This window comes from Suricata suricatta, chromosome 17, assembly GCF_006229205.1.
Source record: "Suricata suricatta isolate VVHF042 chromosome 17, meerkat_22Aug2017_6uvM2_HiC, whole genome shotgun sequence".
NCBI lineage: Eukaryota > Metazoa > Chordata > Mammalia > Carnivora > Herpestidae > Suricata > Suricata suricatta.
The window spans coordinates 38138073-38144611 of record NC_043716.1 but is presented as its reverse complement, the minus strand read 5'-3'; the positions used below and the strand labels follow the sequence as shown (position 1 = coordinate 38144611).

The 6539-nt window shown below is 41.6% G+C and overlaps 1 protein-coding gene across 1 annotated transcript in view; it reads left to right on the top strand.

Moving 5' to 3' along the window:
* The window catches only part of LOC115281620 (keratin, type I cuticular Ha3-I-like), a 17014-nt gene that overhangs the window by 5190 nt on the left and 5285 nt on the right, over window positions 1–6539 (top strand). The gene's annotated exons all lie outside the window — the stretch shown is intronic.

The window sequence follows — 6539 nt, the reverse complement described above, 5'->3', positions numbered from 1 at the left end:
ATTGAATGTGTAGATTGCTTTGGGTTCTTCCTCGATTTCTATCTTTGCATATTGGAAAGATTTTCTTGATAGCCATTCAAATCAAGTCATCATGATTTTCGTGCCTACAGATTTTATAATAACTATCAAAATATGCAGAAATACATTGCACTTAGGTCTAGACTGTCAATTTAGTGTTTTATAAATTACCAAACCACAATGTTATGAAAAGACATTTTCAAGGGCTCTTGAGTGGCTCAGTTGGTTAAGTCCATTTTGGGCTCCATGTTAGGCATGAAGCCTACTTGAAAAAAAAAAAAGACTTATTTTCAATCACATTCCTTTCACCAAAGTATTATTAATGTTAATATTACTTTTCATATTATTCAATCATGGCATTTTTGGGAGGGCAAATGATATACCCATTTAATAATAACAACAAATATAATTGCAAAAGTTTTATCACAGATTACATATTCTTTTAAGAATTTTTATTAAAGGGACCCTGGCTGGCTCAATCTGACTCTTGATTTTGGCTTAGGTCATGATCTCACAATTCATGAGCTTGAGCCCCACATTGGGCTCTGTACTGACAGTGCAGAGCCTGATTGGGATTCTCTCTCTTCCTCTCTCTGCCACTCACCTCCACCCCCAAATAAGTAAATAAACTTGAGAAAAATTTCATTAGTAGCATACAGTGTAAGTTTTGTAACACACATAATATTTTGTGATATATTTACATATTATAAAGTGCATAAATATAATACATAAGGATAAGTAAATACATTGGAGGTATGTGCTCAGCATTTTTCTGATATGGATGTAAGATGAAATATTGTGAAATCCAGCAAATTAGTGAAACACCCAGACACCCTGTGCTCTGTACAGAGATATGTCATTTCAATCCTACCTAAAGTTGTGGGTGGAAATTCTTTGGAATGCCTCATATGTGATTAAAGAATTGAAACTAAGACCATTTTATTTCTATAAAAAAAATTCCTTTTCAAAGTGAGGGAACAGCCTGAGATTTACACATGTATAACTTTTTTGACATGTAAATTCACCCAAGATCTCTACCTTGTGTAAAATCGTGTGTCTGAAGGACTGGGTGGATGCCAGGGTGCCCTCTCCCAAGGTTTTTCTGGGATGTCAGGACAAAGCAAGCACCTACAAGTCACCCCACTGGAGTCCCAGATTCACAGAGAGCCTTTGGGATTCATTCTTTCTCCTAATTGTCTCCTTTCCCTACAGAGGCTGCCTGGGTCCCAGGCAGATGTCCTGTCCCCCAATAAGATTGTAGTCAGGACCCCAGGCTTCCCCAACAGTCTGAAAAGCATGGAAAAGCTGATACTTCACTTGAGCTTGGCACGACTTGCTGCAGCTCCTGTGACTCTCCTGGCCCCAGGTTCTTCCTGTCCTTTGTGACAAGGAGAAATCAGTAATGGTTCCTAGTCCACACCATACTCAAATCTGACTCTGCTCCTTACAAGCTCTGGCCCTTGGACAAGTCCCTCCACCTTCCCAAGCTTCATGCCTCCTCACAGGGTTCCCAGATGCAATTTAGAAAATGTGAATTCAGAGTAAGTGCAAAACCATCTGCAACGTGCTATGTAGAGGCAAGTGGTTATTTCCTGACACATCTGACTCCATTGGTTTGAGCTATTGATCCAGTGGCCACAATATTCAGTTGAAGAAAGCGGCTCTGGAACTAGAGTTTGTGGATTGGATCTCTGCTCTGCGTTTTAATAGCAGTTTGACCTTGCAAATAATGTCAACACGATGCTCCCCAGTTTCATCTTTAAGAAGGTGGTAATGCATACAGTTTATATATGTGGGTACATATACAGTATGTATATAGTGTGTTTTCACATGATGATTGTAAGGATGGATGAAGTACACAAAAACACACAGGAGTGTGCCTAGCAGAAGTAATCTGGGATGCTGTGAGCCACAGAGTGGCCTCCCTTGGGGTGCAGACAGGAAGAGGTGGTCTTAGGTAGTGCTCAAGGAATGCGTTTGGGCCCCAGGCAGAAACTGCACAGTGCATAGAAAGTAGCAGGTGAAGATTCATCATGCTGGATGCTAAGATACTTGTTGTTTTTATTTGTATGTTATGATTCCAATGGAGATGTTTTTTTTTTTTAAAGTGTGCCTGTATATTAGAAAAACTCTTGGGAGGTCTTCAGACTTTCAAAAGCCATGGAAGTGTTGAGGAGGTCTAAGCCTATATCTCTTAGAGGAAAAGGGAAGTCCAGCTAAAAGTTTGAGTAAAATTGAAGGGAAAATTGCACTAAAGTATTATAAATCTATCTATCTTATATACATATATACACATGTCATATACAAGTATACATACTGTATATGTACCCATATTTATAAACTGTATGCATATATGTACACATACATATTATATAATTATATATTAATATACATTATATACAATATGTTTAATATAAATACATAATAACATATTAATTAACCTATTCAATATATATTTATTTAGAATTGCTTTTTTAAAGTTCAATTTATTTAGAGAGAGAGAGAGCGCACATGTGCATGAGTTTGAAGGGGCAGAGAGAAAGGTAGAGAGAGAGAAGGCCAAGCCTGATGGAGGGCTCCAACTTACAAGTCATGAGATCATGACCTGAGCCAAAACCAAGAGTCAGATGCTTAATCAACTGAGCCACCCAGCCATCCCTAATCTATTATATATTTAGACACACACAGAATATGTAGGTAGAAAACACGAGAGCATAGCAGAGGGTAGAGGATCCAGTGGCCATGAGAAGTGGCCTGATCTGCTAGGCTGGATGGGTGGGGAGTGCCTGGGATTCATCTTCCACTTTCTGTCCCTTCCTCTGCACTCCAGAACCCTGGGACTGCTCCATCACCCCGTGAGGTGGGCAGGAGCTGTATCTGCGCTGAAGTGTGCCTTCCTTGCTCAGTCACCAGAGGCAACAGTGCACTTCAGACGGTGGAGGATTATGGATGGTTTATTCTATATTTCAGTGAGCCCCGGAGTTCCAGTTCCATCCGTTTTTATTTGTATGCAGTTGGGATTGTCTTTCTGTCATATTACCGCATTCAGTGGTGTCCCCGCTTATCAATGTTAACAAAGAACACAAAAAACAATCAAGTGAGGAAACCCAAGGTTCAGCCCAGTACAAGAGTACTCTTGTTTTCCAGCAAGATTCCTACTTAAAAAAACTTTAAAAAAAGTATTTATTTACTTGTTTTTGAGAGAGAGGGCAAGAGTGGGAGAGGGGCAGAGACAGACAGGGACAGAGAATCCCAAGTAGGCTCCATGCTGTCAGTCAGCACAGAGCCCAATGGGGCTTAAACTCATCAACTGTGAGATCATGACCTGAGTTGAAATCAAGAGTCAGACATCCAACTGACTGAGCCACCCAGATGCCCCTGATTCCCAATTTTCTATTTTTTAATGTTTATTTTTGAAAGAGAGAGAGAGAGAGAGAGAAAGAGAGAGAGAGAGAGAGAGAGCGAGAGAGAGGCAGCAGGGGAAGGGCAGAAAGAGAGAGAGAGAGTTGGGGACAGAGGACCCAGAGTGGACTCTGTGCCAACAGCAAAGAGCCCAATGCAGGGCTTGAACGTATGAACCGTGAGATCATGACTTAAGCTAAAGTCAATTGCTTAACTGACTGAGCCACCCAGATGCCCCTCCCACTTTTCTAAGTCAGTGGTTGGAATGAAAAGATATCAGGAAGAAGAACTCTTGTAGAGATCAGAACATCAGTCTATGAAAAACATGGGGCAAGGCAAGAGCCAGAGTGGAACTAGAGCTTTTATCCCAAACTCACAGACCACATACTTAGGTGTGGCAGCGAGTTCCAGGGGAAAATACCAAAAACCTTGATTCATGGTGTGCATACCTGAGGACAGCTGGGGAGACAGGCCCTCAACACTTCCTCAGCAGATTCCTCTGAGAGCCTGTACCCCTTTCCAGTAGAGAACCCCATTCTTTACTTCAGCAGAGAAGAATCAGTAGGTAATAGTTTTATCAACTTTAAATATGATTAATATGGTCACAATACAGGTCTCAATTAAAGTAATGTAGAAAGTCACATTATCATTAATAATGGGTGTCTGCTGCTTGCTTAGGATAAGAAAAGAAATGGGTCTGAAACTTTCTCTCTCTCTCTCTTTTTTAAATTGTCTTTCAGCAGCAACACAGAGGCAAGGAAAGAAAAAGAGCAAGGGCTCTTACTAAGAGTTCCTTTTAGTCAACTCTGGGCTCTCCCAGATTTAAGATCAACTTCTCCCATGGGACCCCAGTCCACCTTTACTGAGGTCAACAGTTCCAGAGTCAGGCCTTCCCAGAAAGCAGTGCTCCTGTAGCAAGGAAGTAAGGGCATCAGAAACTGGGGACCACCACCTAACCCTGCTCTGCCCTCCATGTGAAGTAAGCAACAATGGGCTGGGTGATGGGTCTCACCTAATGATAGCATGATCTGCTGGATGACAGTTACAGTAGAAGAACTATGGGTTGTATCAGAGGCAGAATCTTTGGGTCTTGGCTTTGGACAAATTGTCAACTCCTCCAACATCTAGACTCTTCCTTCGAGAGAAAGCCTGGGCCGGCAGCCTCATGGGGATTGTGATGGTCTCTGTGTGTGGAAGCACTTTGTAAACGGCACAACAACATCCACACAGAAAAGCCTTAGTATTATTGCCATTGACCCTTTGGCCTTGAACCTTGAAGACTGACTCCTAACTTCTCAGAGTCTAATTTTGAGATTGTCTGTTCTCAGTGGAACTTCCCACTCAGCCTCCTACACGTCCTTTTGTTCCTGCTGTTGATAGATGTAACCTGGGCTCCTGTTTTCCCAGCTTGAGAAGCTCCATCAAAAGGCCCTGGGGAAGTGGGACCCACTTTCAGTTCCTGAAAGAGCACTAATCGCTTCTGTTATTCTGGTATTCATCTTCCTCCTTGACCCATGGAATTTCAGGCCCCAGGGGATGACCTGAGAGGAGGAGCTACAGAGAATGAAATGTGATAGGACGCCTTGGGGGGAAAGGGATGTGGGCCTGCACGGCCTCTGTCCCCTTTCTCCTCCTGGATGCATATTGTAACCCCCATCTCTTCCAGCACGTGCATGTGTTCCTTTTACAGGGTAGCTTTCTGTGGCTCTGCAGAGATAAGGGAGTGCTGAGTTGCTCAAAAGAGGAGTTATCAAGAGACCCAAGAAGCATCCTGATAACATCTGGAAGCACTTGGCAGCTGGGTGTGAAATAGCATTCAAAGCTGGGGGTGGTGGGTGACAGTGACAGACAAATGCTTTGTTCTGTTTTGTTTTGCTTCAAAGAAGAGTCACTGATAACTAACAGGAAAATCAGACAAGAAGTGCCAAAAGTTTCAAGAATTGCAAGAACTGTAAGAAGAAAGGATCCTGATGTGGCCTGTCCCTTATTATGCAAAACTCGTGCTGATACCTTTATGTGAGCAAGTGCCAGCAGGACCCAGCCTAGCCAGGTTTTTATTTGAGCTCATGCAGGCGTTCAGGGTAGTATTCTCCTTCTTTCTCACTTTGTCACGTATAAGGACAGGATTGGAAGAAGTTTAAGGAAGACCACAAAAACTGTATTGCTTCTGGGGCAAAGACAGATTTATAAGAAATTAAAACAGGTGCTCAGTGTGTCAGGGAAATGTTGGTGTCTACATGATGTGGCTTCATGTGGTAGCACAAATGAAGTTGTTGGTGTCCCTGATGAGCTAAAGCTTGAAGAGTGACACACTGAAGTGTGTGTGTGTGTGTGTGTGTGAGCACACACACATGTATGTTGACACCCAGATTAGGTAGCTGGTTTCAAGTTGCCTGAAGTCAAAGGCTGTTGCAAACTGGCTGGATGCGAGCAAGATGCCAAGGAATCTGAGCTTGAGGCCTGAGAATCAGAGTTAAATGAATTCAGATGTGTGTGTGTGTACACTTGTATGTGCACGTGTGCATGCATAAATGCATGTGTGTGTGTGCGTGGGTTCATGTATGTGCATGTGAGTATGTGGGTATGTGTGTGCATATGTATCTGTGCATGTGTGGTGTATATTTGCATGTGCATCTGTGCATGTATGCATTGGTGCTCTAATCTTTATTATTTCCCATCTTCTGGTTTGAAGTTTTATTTGCTATTCTTTTTCCAGCTCTTTAAAATGTAAGGTTAGGTTGTGTATCTGAAACCTTTCTTCCTTCTTTAGGAAGGCCTGGATTGCTATATACTTCCCTCTTTTTTTTTTTAATATAACACAATTTATTTTTTTAACATATGCAATTATTTTCCATCATTTACAATACAGTAGTTACAATGACACTCCAAACAGAAAAGCAAAGTAAAAAATCAAAACCCTAACTTCTATTTCATGTAATTAGACTTATACAGAAATTAGAAGGTTAAGTAACAACTAGTTAATCACCTAATTTCACAGCTATCTGAAGTGGCAATCGTTATATAGCAGCTTATCTATGATACATTCAAGATAAATGATACAATTTATTACTTGCCCATAAGCTAAAACACAGCCTGCTTAATACCTTTCCTTAAATTCC